The sequence below is a fragment of the Nymphalis io genome, chromosome 20 (assembly GCF_905147045.1).
Source record: "Nymphalis io chromosome 20, ilAglIoxx1.1, whole genome shotgun sequence".
NCBI lineage: Eukaryota > Metazoa > Arthropoda > Insecta > Lepidoptera > Nymphalidae > Nymphalis > Nymphalis io.
The window spans coordinates 1,480,153-1,495,110 of record NC_065907.1 but is presented as its reverse complement, the minus strand read 5'-3'; the positions used below and the strand labels follow the sequence as shown (position 1 = coordinate 1,495,110).

The window sequence follows — 14,958 nt, the reverse complement described above, 5'->3', positions numbered from 1 at the left end:
ATAATGAATAAACAGTATTTGTAATAGGATATATTGTATATATTTTGAACATAATTAATATTTATTTAGCTATAATTTGAACGCCATTTGACAATTCATTGGAAATCGAATATTTTTTCAATAACTGATGCTTGTAACCATTATAAATCTGTAGTAGATAACTAGTCGGACAGCATCCTAGCCACGTCTCTCTGTCCTTTATTCGAGCTAATCTCAGAATTTACTCGACCCATTTTAGACTTCATTTGTGAACGGATCTTTTGTTTGTTTTTGAAATAAATAACTTCTTTTTTTTAAGGATCAGCAAAATGGGTGCAAGATGTGTAAATTCTAATAGCGATACTCTTATTAAACCGCTAATTTGATACGTGTTAATTCGCTAGTATATAGCGGTATACTAGCGATAGCTTAGTGATTTAGCTTAGTGAGGTAACAATAATTAATCTCAGAATATTCCAGATGTGTTATTTTTATCACTCGAGAAATATCAAAATTGAGTGCAATATTAATCGTAGAATGTAATGCAAAACTATATAAAGTAAAGGTAACTTGTAAAAGTCCCACCGCTGGACTAAAGCCTCACCTCTGTTAGAACAGAAGGTATCAAGGTTAAAATTAAACAACCGAATGGAAAATAAATTAAAACCGTATCAGTAACTAAGTATTATAACGGAGTAACAAAGGACAAATATAATTACAATAAAATAGCGCTACCAATGAACTAATTATGAACTAACAAATCACTACTGATTGATGACTACAATTTCGAATTCTCATATTTCGAAATTATACACCATAAAACATTATTTTACATCATGATATCAAACATTATACAAAACACTCACCTCTTTTTATCGTCAATGTTAAAGAATTACGATACGAGAAACGAAATATAATTTGATTATGATTAAATTTACGAAGAAAATCTTTATACTATAATCATATATTTGTAGTTAAGTTATGCCTTAAGGTTCACTAATATAATATAATAATATTTAAAGGTATTTAGAACAAACCATTTGCCTTGAAACAGATGTATGACCATTTAAGTTTGACCCCTAAACAGAATGCGATCGCGATCAACATAAAGATGTATGACAAAAACCTGGATTAAGCAAACTCTCTGATATAAAAACTAGACATGTTATTGCGTCAAATAATAAGCCGACTATACATCTGTTGATTGATTAAACATATTTTAAAAAAAAACTACTCCTTGGTAATCAAATTAAATAAAAAAATAATAATCGATCTCCAAGTAGGCTTTTATGAATTTTTTAATCATTTTCCGATGATTTATTGAATTTAATTGAAAATATACTAAATTCAGATGATACAACCGGTTCGGGATATAGATTCTACCTATAAGAACCGGCAAAATTCTCTGTATAAACCACTACTTCGCACTATAACGCCATTTAATGACATGAGTATGTTAATAAAATACAATTAAATTTATACAACCTGTATAAAAACCAACAAATAATAACTCCACGCTTTTATGTCATCTATTTATTATGCTGTTATAAACCTTGTCCAAAATAAAATGCCTTATTTATTAAATTTTTACTATCATAATATTTTACTTTACTTATTGATATTTAAACTTATGCAAAATTAAAAATAAAAGATTGTTCTGTCAATAATCTGAAGGAAACTAAGTTGTATTTAATATGTATATACAAACTAAAGTAATCACATATGTTTAGCGTACATAACGATCACTATGATCTTAAGTAAGCCTTGTACATTTAGAATATAATGTTGGCTTAATATGAAGTGACAAACGCTGGATTATAAATAGGTAGAAACGATATCACATATATACATATAGATCGTTATATATATAAAAATACATATGAATATACTGCATATTAGATTGTCTTTAGTTACATAATATTATTATTTGCCAATTATGTTTAAAGCAAATTATTGAAATTGAAACCGACTTCTATTAGGAATAACTTTATTTTACAATTGATTTTAGTATTTAGTTCTTTAGTAAATTAATAATCAAGTACAATAAACATTGCATAATATATTTACTTCGAGATACAATAAGATAATTAACAAAACAAATACTTTCATATTCTAAATCAAGCTAAATTATTCTCAAGCGTCCACACATACACAAGTTGCTCAAATAAACTGGTATCGCATGGAATTCATCAGTGTTCCGAACAGTAGCACTTTAATGGACAGAACGAACGAAGTCGCCCGCTAACACCGTAAACGAATTATAAATATATAACTCACCTATTCCCCGCACCCCTTTTTCCTTACAGATTTCACGTAGAAAATGTTTTTCCACATTTTCATAATAAATTATTTAACATGACACACTTATAACCATTGCACTGCACACTTAGCATCATCACTTATATTTCTTATATAGAACACGTTGAACCGTTTCGAGAACACTAGATAATTAATCCTTTATCACGTCACATTAGATATATTTAGTTGATTTGAATGATATTTGACGCGTGAAGTTATAAAGGGTCTCAATAAAGCGTTTGATGACCCTAAAAGTTGCTTTACAACTGAGTGTTGAATGCAAAACTTAGTTTCTCCTGCGCGAGCGCTGTCGGTATGCGTTGTTGTTCGTGTGCGTGTATCGTTACACGGGTACACACAGACATAACAACGCAGGCTGCACGGTTTTTGTCGATGTCCACGGGGCAAGTAACCTCAGTCCTGATGCGTTGCAACTTGTTAATTCGTTAGGAATATTTTTGATTAACTGATTTTGAAGTAAATCTTATATTGTGAAAATAGTTGAACTACTACGTATGAACTACTAAACTTAGACTTTTACTGTGCAAATGTGGAAATAACAGAACTAATTATCATTTTACTTTGTGTTAAATTATAAAAGATAATTTATTATAAGCATATTTGAATCATTAATAAGAAAAAATCGTAAAAGTTACAACACTGCTACTCTCAAGAGAAGTTTTTCTGAAAGCTGCTGGTCGATGTCCCGCTAGCGAGACTCAAGCTCCGCTTCTCTGTCCCTTTCTTACTTACTGTACATCAAACATCTGAGGAAGACAACCGTATTTACGTTTACTTCGTATGAATTTGCAGAACTTGAAGTGGCTTTACTGTGGAATTATTAAAGATCAAAATTACGGTCGTGTAGGTAAAAACCAGCCCATTTCGAGAGGTTCTCAAAACTGGAAGTTGTTTTATAGAAAAATGTACACTTTTAGTGGTCGGATAAAATATGTTACCGTATCGTTCGTTACATATGAATAGTAGGCTTGACGTGTAATGTAACTAGTATATTTCTGTCACTTCTGTAAGACATTATAATATATTAGAATGAGGTTTCATAAGAACACAGATATATTAATTATGTACAATGCCCATTGAAATATCTATAATCTATATGGATTTTTTTAGTATTTATTTCAAAATAAAGTTACATAAATTAACTTTCAATATGCGCAAGATTCTGTGCCATATATGAGCTCAATTAAATATATATCCATTAATATAAATTTATTAAACGATTACTAATAAAATTTCATATTTAAAATACTATAGGTATTACACCTGACCTTTTATAATTAATACTAATATACTACATTTTTAACAACTTCATTGAAGGTTTCGACAATGTTATGTTATGTTAAACTCATATTATTTCGACAATGTTATGTTATGTTAAACTCATATTCTAACGACGGTGGCCACTTATATTGAATTTGCATGAATTATAAAAATAATATTGAAGAAATATGGATCTTAGAGTTATATCCTCCTAACCGATATCAGCCAGTGGTTATTCTAGATAGAGACCAACAATTTTGTCGACAACATAAAAAAAAAAATACAAAAATACGTATGTGAAGTTTAAAGTTCACATACTTATTTTTGTATTATTTTAAAAATTATAGTTAACTATATTTTGATGAAACAAAGACTAAACGGTATTTAGAAATACTTCTTATAATATTTCAATTATTTTAGCTAGTTAGCTTTATAGAATGACCCGGACAAACAGACATACATACAATTTTATTTATTTGTATAAATAAGGACGTGTGTGCAAATACAGGACACTCAGGATATAGGTCAAGCGTATTAGTAATTGTTTTACTAACCCATAAATTAAATACTGACTACTTCCTTAGGTGGACGGATAAATGGGCCACCTGATGCTAAATGGTCGCTACCACCCATAGATATCGGCACAGTAAGAAATATAAACCCTCCCATACATCGTCTATGCACCACCAACCTTGGGAACTAGGATGTTACTCCCTACCTAGGTCCCTTGTGCCTTTACTTACACTGGCGCATTTGCACTGGACCTTCAAACCGGAACACAATAATAGTAAGTATTGATGTTTTATGTAGAATATCTGATGAGTGGTACCCAGATGCTTGGACAAAGTAAACATCAAGTTCACAGCATATGCCGTATTCATATCTGTTTAAGAATCTTAAAATATGCGTTCACTATATCATCCAAGCGATCATTTCAAACGTGTTCGGTTATATAATAGCAGTTCTGACGAATATGAGGGTGTCCCAGAGAAAGACTGTAATTTGTTAAACTGATGATTTAAACAAAAAATGTCTAACTGTTTTGAGTTTTTATTTACATTTAACGAGATATTTTATTAAGATTACATCTCTTACAGATATTTATCTGGATAAAAAATACGTTTACATAATTTTATAATGTTATTAACCGTCTTTGAGATTTAAAACTGCATTTGCGATTATTATTATTTATAATTATTAACAATATGTAATTATAATCAGTATTTCTTGGATAAATATATATATATATATATTTAATAAGTGAAATTAGTATAGAAATGAATATGTAAATATAAAACAGAAATTAGCTTAAAATTGATTACATACATTTTTATTATAACATATAGCGACTTAATGTATTTACAGTTTAAATTATTATGCAAATTTCACAGCGTCTCTGATTTCGTTTACAAATAACATAATTTCAGAGTACCTACAAGCTACTTTCGATGAATAATAAAATTCTAAAAGGAACATTCCTAAGTTGCTCCGTCTCTTTCAATGTAATGCTCAACTAAAGGGTTAGAAAGAGATGAATGCCGGAGGAAGTACACTCTTATCGTTCATTCCACGAATAACTTTCCCATAGATTGTGATGTTGTATGGGTTGTACCTCAGAACAGGAAATAGACAAAAATTGACAAATACACAAATGAAAGCAGGTAAATTTATATTATTAAATATATAGAGCTTTTTAATTACAGTAAAACTTTTTGGCGTGGCGAGCGGAAACCTTTTTGATATAACGATCTACTGCACTTTACCGTGTATTTTCACGCATTTTTAAATAAATATAAAAACGAAATGAACGTATTTGATATTTTAGAATGATCTTATAAACACTTATAATCGTCATGATAGGAATCAATTAGAACGTAACGAATGAACGAATCGGTCATTCAACAACTAACTACCGGGAAGAACCGACAAAACACTCAATATTTACTCTTTTTCCATGTATAGTCAAAAATATACAATTTTTATTGTCTTATATCCTCTATAATAATCAATGACTAAGAACTCTATATTTTTTACCATCTATGTGTTACCATACTAAATATATATTAATAATTTTTAAAATAATATTCAAATTTATTAAAATGCAATCTTAAAATTTTAATTGTAAAAATTAGAGCTTTTAAAATTCGACATTTTTTTTTAAATCTCATTTTTTTTTTTTTTTATAAAATAGGAAGGCGGACGAGCATATGGGCCACCTGATGGTAAGTGGTCACCAACGCTCTTAGACATTGGCATTGTAAGAAATGTCAACCATCGCTTACATATCCAATGCGCCACCAACCTTGGGAACTAAGATTTTATGTCCCTTGTGCCTGTAATTACACTGGCTCACTCACCCTTTAAACCGGAACACAACAATATCAAGTATTGCTGTTTTGCGGTAGAATATCTGATGAGTGGGTGGTACCTACCCAGACGAGCTTGCACAAAGCTCTACCACCAGTAATATGTATTCATATGAAAGTATCACACGGAAACCACTACTTGACAAAATATTTTACGAATAGTCTATTATTATTTTTTTGTTTTTTAAATAATAATATTAATAGTAAAATATTTTTAAACCGATACCAAATCCAAAGTCAAGCATGTTCTATGCGTAATACGATTGGAATGCAAAAAGTGTGTCGGACTCATCTCTGCCTGAGGTATTGTAGTTATTTCTAAACAATTCTATTTTTAACCGCCCTTTATATATAATAAAGTCTTTAAAGTAATCTTTAATAGACTATAATTTGACGTAATAATCTTGAATGGCTTAATGAAATATCTGGTTATATAAAGTCATCGATCATCGATTTAGCCTGAAACCGATATTATAATTCGTCCTCAAGATAATAGCCAAAAATAAATAGAGATTTATCATAATCTATTACAATACCTTAGCATTTAGAAATTTTAACTATAACTAATAAATCTGAATAATTTTGTATAACATTTTATAAAATAATTTCATAATTCATGCCATCATAAGCAATAAATTAAATTTTAAATTATTAAACATGCTAATTTTAGTGATAAACAAGCAATGTTAAGTACAAAGTTAAAGATTAAACTTCGTCAAAAACTAATTGTAGACCAATGATTCAATTAAAAATACATTTTCCGCGAAGGTTCTCACAAGTACATAATCGAATCAACATTACCATTAATACCATTGGCATTGTTATTAATAAAACAATTTAATGATTATTTAAGTATAAAAACTATAAATTGCGAATCTGAAATCTTTCTAACGTAATAAATAAATGAAATAAATGAACACCCCAATTTTATTGATTTTTTTTGAATGTTGTAGTCGTCTCGTTTGTTAATCAGTTTAATAAGAATTATTTAAGCTTTATTGACCACTTATCGCTAAGTTTAAAGTGGCGCAAATGGACACAAAAATTACACTGAAGGCACATCCGGCAGCATTTATGTACACCGTACCTTTATTTATTTTGTAATTACTTATACTGCGACGAGACGACAGCGACTCCAATACGACAAAGGCCAATAATCAATATATACATTTCTGATTAAAACCTACTTATTAAATTACTTATTAACCGTTAATCATATCTATTTATTATTTCTTTACTGGTAAATTAAAAAAAGTACAAAGACGCTATCAAACACACGATCGCAACATTAAGTGATTACCTTGCTAAGTAAATATATGCTTACTTTAATAAAAAAAGGTTCATATGATATTAGAGCCGAGATAACTCAATAGTTAGAACAGATGAATCTTCATCGAAGATTGCATCTTCCACCTTGGGGGGTTCACCACAGAATTCCCACGTGCTTCATATGTGCTTATGATTCATCTCGTCTTCAGCTGTTAAAGAAAATTTCACGTAGAAACCTGCATGTGTCGAGCGAAAATCCGCCACATATATATCCGTCAACCCGCATTGGAAAAGCGTTGTGGTTTTAGCTCCAAGCTTTCTCCTCAAAAGACAACAAAATTCAGACATTCGTTTCATCAATTCATTAATGACATTCATTTTCGTGTCGAAATAAAACGTTATATATAAAAACGTTACAATGTAGTTTGACTTTGATAAGGTCTTCATGTTATACGTTATATATTTAAGAGGTATTTTCAAGTGACGTTATTATTAACAGCATACTAATGTCGCAGTGCCGTTAAAGGCTGTTACGTCATAGTGTCGTTATCTCTAAATCGCTCTCATCTCCGCCATGCACGTGACGTCACGCATCGACAGTATTCAATCATTAGCCCAATTAAAACATTCCCCATTATCACATAGATGGCAATATACTCCGATACACACTGATATTTGTTTTAATTCCATTAAATATAATTAATTTAATTAATTCTTAATTTGTTACATTCCACGAAGTTACGGGAAAGGTTTTTTTATTTGTACCACGTACTCGTTCTCGATATATCTTCTGATGCGATAGAGATAAATGTATATCTTTTAATGAAATCGATTTATTCGCGACAAATATTTAAAAGGATTGATTTATTTCGTATATATTTTAGTATGATTCTTATAATAATATAAGTAAATAATAATATGAGTTTATATAACATAAATAATACCATAATAAAATAATTTAAAATAAATTCAATTAATAAAACCTCTAAATCTAGCACGTATAATATATTCTCTACAATGTTGCAGTTGGTACGAAGCGTTGATGTCTTTTATATGGGGCGCATCGAATCCCGTTTCTCACGCAACAAAGGCTGAAATCTAGAATTATGCACGCCGAGCCTTATGGCTACAATTTAGGTAATACCCTAGAAGTGCATTAGGTATGTCCATATAGAATTATCTGCTAGATACGGACGGTTTCCAGGTAATCTGATTTGCGCTGATACATGTATAAATCATACATTATTGCTTGCTGTTTTCTTTGGTAATATTGTATTGTGACTTATTTATTGGTTGAAAACAAACTTATTGTATTTTATAATATTAATTCATATTATAAATGATTAAATATATATTACAAAAATATATATCCAGTTACAATCTAGATATTAAAAGTATTTGAAATATAATGTATAATACAGGTTAGATCACATAGATTAATGTTTACTACATAATAAATTTTTTCAGGTTCATAGATGCCCTGTATTCCGTCAAATATATTAGAAATATTTCAGTTTAATTTAAAATTATTCCACGGTGAAAGCAAACTTTTGAGTTTACTCCGTGAAGGAATACGAAGTGTGTGAAACAACTTGTGTTTGATGAAATTCAACAACATCCGTCAGTTCATTTATTCCATTTAACTGTTCCAGTGTGGATCACTGGAATAGTTACATGGAATATGCTCAAATATTTATAATATTTATTTACAAGTACTTCTCACTAATATTAAAACTAAAAAAGTCGAGATGGCCTACTGGTTAGAACGCGTGAATCTTAACCGATGATCGTGGATTCAAACCCGGGCAAGCACCACTGATTTTTCATGTGCTTAATTTGTGTTTATAATTCATCTCGTGCTTGACGGTGAAGGAAAACATCGTGAGGAAACCTGCATGTGTCTAATTTCATTGAAATTCTGTCACATGTGTATTCTACCAACCCGCATTGGAGCAGCGTGGTAGAATAAGCTCCAGACCTTCTCCTCAAAAGGGAGAGGAGGCCTTAGCCCAGCAGTGGGACATTAACAGGCTGTTACTGTTACTGTAATATTACAAATGCTGAAGTGAATTTGTTTATTTATTACACACACGCAGACGAACCCACGGGTGTAAACTAGTGATTTATAAATTAACTTTCCAATATTTTAAAATCTCCTGTAAAACTTAACAAGAACTTAACCGCATAGTAGTGTATGTGAACTAGTATCAATCGTAAATATACCTTGAGCGATATTTCTACTGATTAAGTCTGAGTTATATCTTTATAATACTACGTATTTATTTTGTAGTCGCGTTTGTAACTCGAAACAAATTTGATTGAACTATTAGCACTTTGGTACTTGTCAGTTTAGAAAAAAGCTTTATTATCGTTATAAAATAGATTATTGTTATTTTTGTTCTTATCTTTTATAATATAGGTAGGTGAGCAAATGGACCACCTAACGGTAAGTGGAGTAAGATGGAGCTGTAAGAAATATTAACAGATCCCAGCATCACCAATAACAAATAAAAAAGCCGAGATGTAATCAAAAGATTGTCAATATCCAGAGATTAACACCTTTTATTGAATATGATAACGCATCTAGGAAATGAAAGTTAGGAATCGCATGCTGGCTAAGCCTTTCTATCATCGAAAATTATGACCAATTTGACATAGAAAACCCACTGAGAGTCTTTCGACGGTACTTATCAGGTATCTTTGTCGAACCAATGATCGTTTTAACATTGATTTAAATAAGTAACCTTTCATATTAAATAATGCATTATTTTTTATTTATTGTCTGAGTATATGTACTAAAGATACTCGTTAAGAAAATATAGAATAATCTTTCTTGTAATAAGATAAGATTTTATTTATTTGCTCGCTTAACCATCAGTACTGTAAGATAAATATCAATACCAGTACGCGTATAAAGATATCATTGGCGTGTGCAAGTATTCTGCAGTACATAGTCACAAATTCAAATAAATTACATAGCATTTATCATAGGGTAAGAAGCTCTTAATGCCCATTTATCGAATGTACAACCATATATATGTATATCGTAGAGTTAATGCCATGCAATGGAACTCTATGTATTTGTCAGGCAGATAATAATAGTACCTTGTCAATGAACTGCTTTAAAAAAAACTCCTTATCTAATTGTCTAGCTAATATACATAATTGGTTACGTCATCAGTAATCGGAAACCGTGCTATGAGCTATAAACTGAGAATGTTGCCCATCGGCACATCACATAATTTACGATCTGTCTCACTGTAGATTGATTGCTTCAATAAATACGTTCCGGGAACAGCAATTTGTATATTTCGATGACCTTTACTGTAGTCTGCATACCACTGATAGCTGTATGAATAAAAGCGTAAATCGCTTCATGAAAGCGACACATCAGATATAAGAATCCTGGTAAAATCGAGATATCTCTTTTTTGTACCTGTGAATATTTCAGGCTATACATATATAGCTATTTATTATTGCATATATTAACTACTAATAAGTTAAAAATAAAAAAAAGTATTTATATATAAAAGCAAGGTGGCTTTTATATATAAATACTTTTTTTTATTTCTTTCTTTTTCTTCCTAATCTAACAGTAATATCAGTTCAACTTCGCCTATATTTTACTAAATAGACTGTATAATTATCAGAAAAATTTGAATGAAACAAATTTATAATTCACTTGCAAAATTTTCACCCACACATTCTAAAAGATGACGTCAAATACGAGATGAAATTGATAGTTTGGTTTAGCCCACATCTCCGCCCGCTCTACATTTAAAGAAACAATTTAATACGTTTTCAAAGACATATATTTAATTGTCATATCAAATTTATATTGCTATCTAAATAAATATATATTTTCGTTTATATAATTTAACAATATTAAATATTCTCCTCACTCCTTCTGGCATCGGTAACTCAAAGAAAACTAGGGAAACTGTACAGGAGATATTCAGTATCTTCAGATAATATATAATTAAAATTACTGGTGGTAGAGCTTTGTGCAAGCTCGTCTGGGTAGGTACCACCCACTCATCAGATATTCTACCGCAAAACAGCAGTATTTGGTATTGTTGTGTTCCGGTTTGAAGAGTGAGTGAGCCAGTGTAATTACAGGCACAAGGGACATAACATCTTAGTTCCCAAGGTTGGTGGCGCATTGGTGATGTAAGCGATGGTTAACATTTCTTACAATGCCAATGTCTAAGGGCGTTTGGTGACCACTTACCATCAGGTGGCCCATATGCTCGTCCGCCTTCCTATTCTATAAAAAAAAAAGCCGAGATAGCCTAGTGGTTAGAACGCGTGAATCTCAACCGATAATCAAGCACCACTGAATTTTCATGTGCTTAATTTGTGTTTATAATTCATCTCGTGCTTGACGGTGAAGGAAAGTATCGTGAGGAAATCCGCATGTGTCTAATTTCACTGAAATTCTGCCACATGTGTATTCCACCAACCCGCATTGGAGCAGCGTGGTAGAATAAGCTCCAAACCTTCTCCTCAAAAAAGGAGAGGAGGCTTAGCCCAGCAGTGGTACATTCACAGGCTGTTACTATATATTATCTAAGATAATTCAGCTATGCTTTCCAGAGCGAGGAAGTGACAACATTGCCATCTTCCAAACTCAGGGTTGATACAGAAAGAAAGAAAAAGTGGTTTTTTTTTGGGATTCGATCCCCATGCCTTAGTATCGACAGCCTTATAAACTAGCACAACTAACTCAGCCAACGAAGACATAAATATAAAAAAAAAATTATATTCATTATAGAGTTTAAGACATTAAACACGCAGTTATTTATACCAATAAAACGATAATAGAGATTTATTTTAATTAATGCTACACGAATTAAATATTCCGTTTCAATCCAAACAAATTTCGAATAACTTATTATCAGATAAAAAATAATTTAAGAGCATTTCGTATAATTTATTTATGTACACTTATCTGGTTCGTATCAATAATTAAACAGAGAACTTTGGATGGATATCGATTATTCAGTTATGCGTGACCACAGCTTCGAATACCTTTAAGCCCACTCGAATAGTAAACATATACAATTGAGAAACGGTTTGCTTATTCATAATTAACACGAGCCTAAACAAACAATAATACCTATTATATAATCATTGCCACCCGTTTGTTCAAACACAAAAAATATATAAATTATTAAACGACTTTCTATTTTATGAATAAAAGATATATTCGAAAATATAAATGCTTTTAATAATAGTAAGCAATTTTATAATATCCTGGGACATTTTTCACACACGGCCATCTGATCCCAAATTAAGCTTGTACGAAGCTTATGCTATGGAAACCAGACAACCGATATATACTACTTTTCTTTTGTAAATATGTATTTACATACCCAGACTCAGGACAAACAGACATTTTCATGCACACAAATGTCTGTCCTGGGTGCGAATTGAACCCACAACCTTCGGCGTGAAAGGCAAGTATCTACCAACCACGCCGACCAGCTCGTCATTATATGTCTTCGGAGTTTGCTTTATTATCGCCATTCCCTCTCTGTTTCTTTTGTTTTTTTTTTCCTTTAAATTCCTGAGGATGAAATCCTTACGATAAAACCTACTTAAATTTTAATACATTATTTGAATGACTTAGTTATGATATAACAGACAGATCTACTTATCTACCTGAGTATCTTATCTATACTAATATTATAATGCGAAGGCAATTAAAATATAGATGCACTTGGTAGTAGGGCTTTATGTAAGCCCGTCTAAGAAGGTCCACCAACTCATCAGATATTGTACCACCAAACAGCAATATTTAATATTGTTGTTTACGATTCGAAGTTTGAGTAAGCCAGTGTAACTACAAGCACAAGGGACATGAGATTTTAGTTAATGATAAAACTAGCTAATATTTTATTCATCCTCAATCTCTATAGGCGGTAGTGACTACTTACCAACAGGAGGTGTATGAGCCCGTTCTCTTACCTAATACAATAATATAAAATTTTCTGGTACTAATATATTCAACGGAACACGTGAATTGTATTAAAATGATCATAAACTTAAATATCTTAAAGTATTTCTCATTTTAATAACGATTAAAATCGACTCCGCCTAAAGCGATTACGGTCGATATGTTTTAAGTGTTATTTATTTGATGACGTTCGTAATGGTTCAATTAAAATGTTCATGATAAGTCAAAATGATTGATTTGAAAACAAAATTTAAATTAGTTGTCATGAGTGGTAACGTTGCAAGAGTTAATTGCGAAATATATAACGTATTTTTATCTTAATTTATATAAATGATAATGCTTGTTGATGTGAAATATCTGGTAGCGCCTTGGGGTTAAGACCGACTCCTTGTACAGTCATGCCCCTTCTCCACTGCCTCTGCTCTGTTCAAGATCAAATTTCACTCATCATCATTAAACGATTTAAAATTTGAAAGCGAATAAAATAATCTCATATCATATGTCTCATCTATTTTACACGTAACATTGGCAGAATATTTTGCGCTCAATAGCGTAGATACACGCCCGAAAAAAGAGAAAAAAAGCATAATGTCAAATGTCATTTTAATTTTTCTTTTCATCAATAGATGGCAGTAGTTGTATTTTACATCGCGCTATAATTATGTATTCTGTAAGTACTTAATAAGGATTGGCCTATTGAAAGTGAGAGAACAAATAAACGGGGGTTTTATTGTGAAATTATGTGTTCGTGGAAAAGCTCTTTGAGTGAAAGTGATCTGTGGTGGAGAGTATACTATATTTTTCGTAGCTATATTTTATTATTATAATAAGAAAGGTATGTTTATTTTATTTAAACTCTATCGTACTTATAAACGTTCTCGTATGTATAATCAATAATATATATATATATATATATATATATATATATATATATATATATATATATATATATATATATATCTAACACAACAGTATATTATACCTTGCTTAGCGAGAGATGAGTTAAACAATGCTGTCTTATTCTTTCGAATGTCAATTCTAAAATGTCAGGAAGAGAGAAATCATTGTTTAACTGAACAACCGCCAAGCAAAGTATATGCTAAAGGCCGTATGGTTATATTATTATTGTTGTTTATTGGTTTTCTTTTATTCAAAAACTTTTAAAAACAATAAATTTCGACATTGTACTGCCAGGCGATCCGTGACGGCAAAATTTTACTTAAGTACGGCATATACTTTTTGGTGGCACTTGCGTTAATGTTTCCAGCATAATACCATCAATACTCCAACACGCTGCTCCAATACGGATTGGTTGGATATACAGTCGCAAAATTTCATCGGGCAAAATTCGATTTCCCGCGATTTTTTCTATTACCGGTGCCCATAAAGCGAATCATGAATATAACTCATAATTTAGTACTACTTGCCTGGGTTTGAACCTGGACCGTCCCAAAAAATACGCAACACATCATCACAGCTTACAATAATATAATAAAAATAATAATAATGTCCTCCAGACCAATTTCGGCCACGGCGGCGAATCTCAAGAGAGATTAACCAACTACGCAGGAGATATTATAGTGCACGTGTGTGCGCAAACACAGGTGCACTCTCTATTCCCTAACTCTCATAATCCGATGGGATGGCAATCCGACACGACTGGCGCAGGACCAACGGCTTTATGTGCTTTCCGAGGCACGGGAGTGTAAACACTTCCAACTTCCAGACTCCGGGCTGATACTGAGAAGTTTTTGACAGAAAAATCCAATAACTTTTTATTGGTCCGACCTGGGAATTGAGCCCAGG

General features: G+C 31.4%; 1 protein-coding gene across 1 annotated transcript in view; it reads right to left on the bottom strand.

Annotated features, from left to right (window-relative positions):
* The window catches only part of LOC126776501 (F-box/LRR-repeat protein 7), a 46,964-nt gene extending 44,434 nt beyond the window's left edge, over nucleotides 1-2,530 (bottom strand). Inside the window, exon 1 of the mRNA XM_050499078.1 lies at nucleotides 2,257-2,530. The gene's annotated coding sequence lies outside the window, so the exon portion shown is untranslated. The remainder of the gene's footprint in view (nucleotides 1-2,256) is intronic.
* Between the last annotated feature and the right edge of the window lie 12,428 nt (nucleotides 2,531-14,958).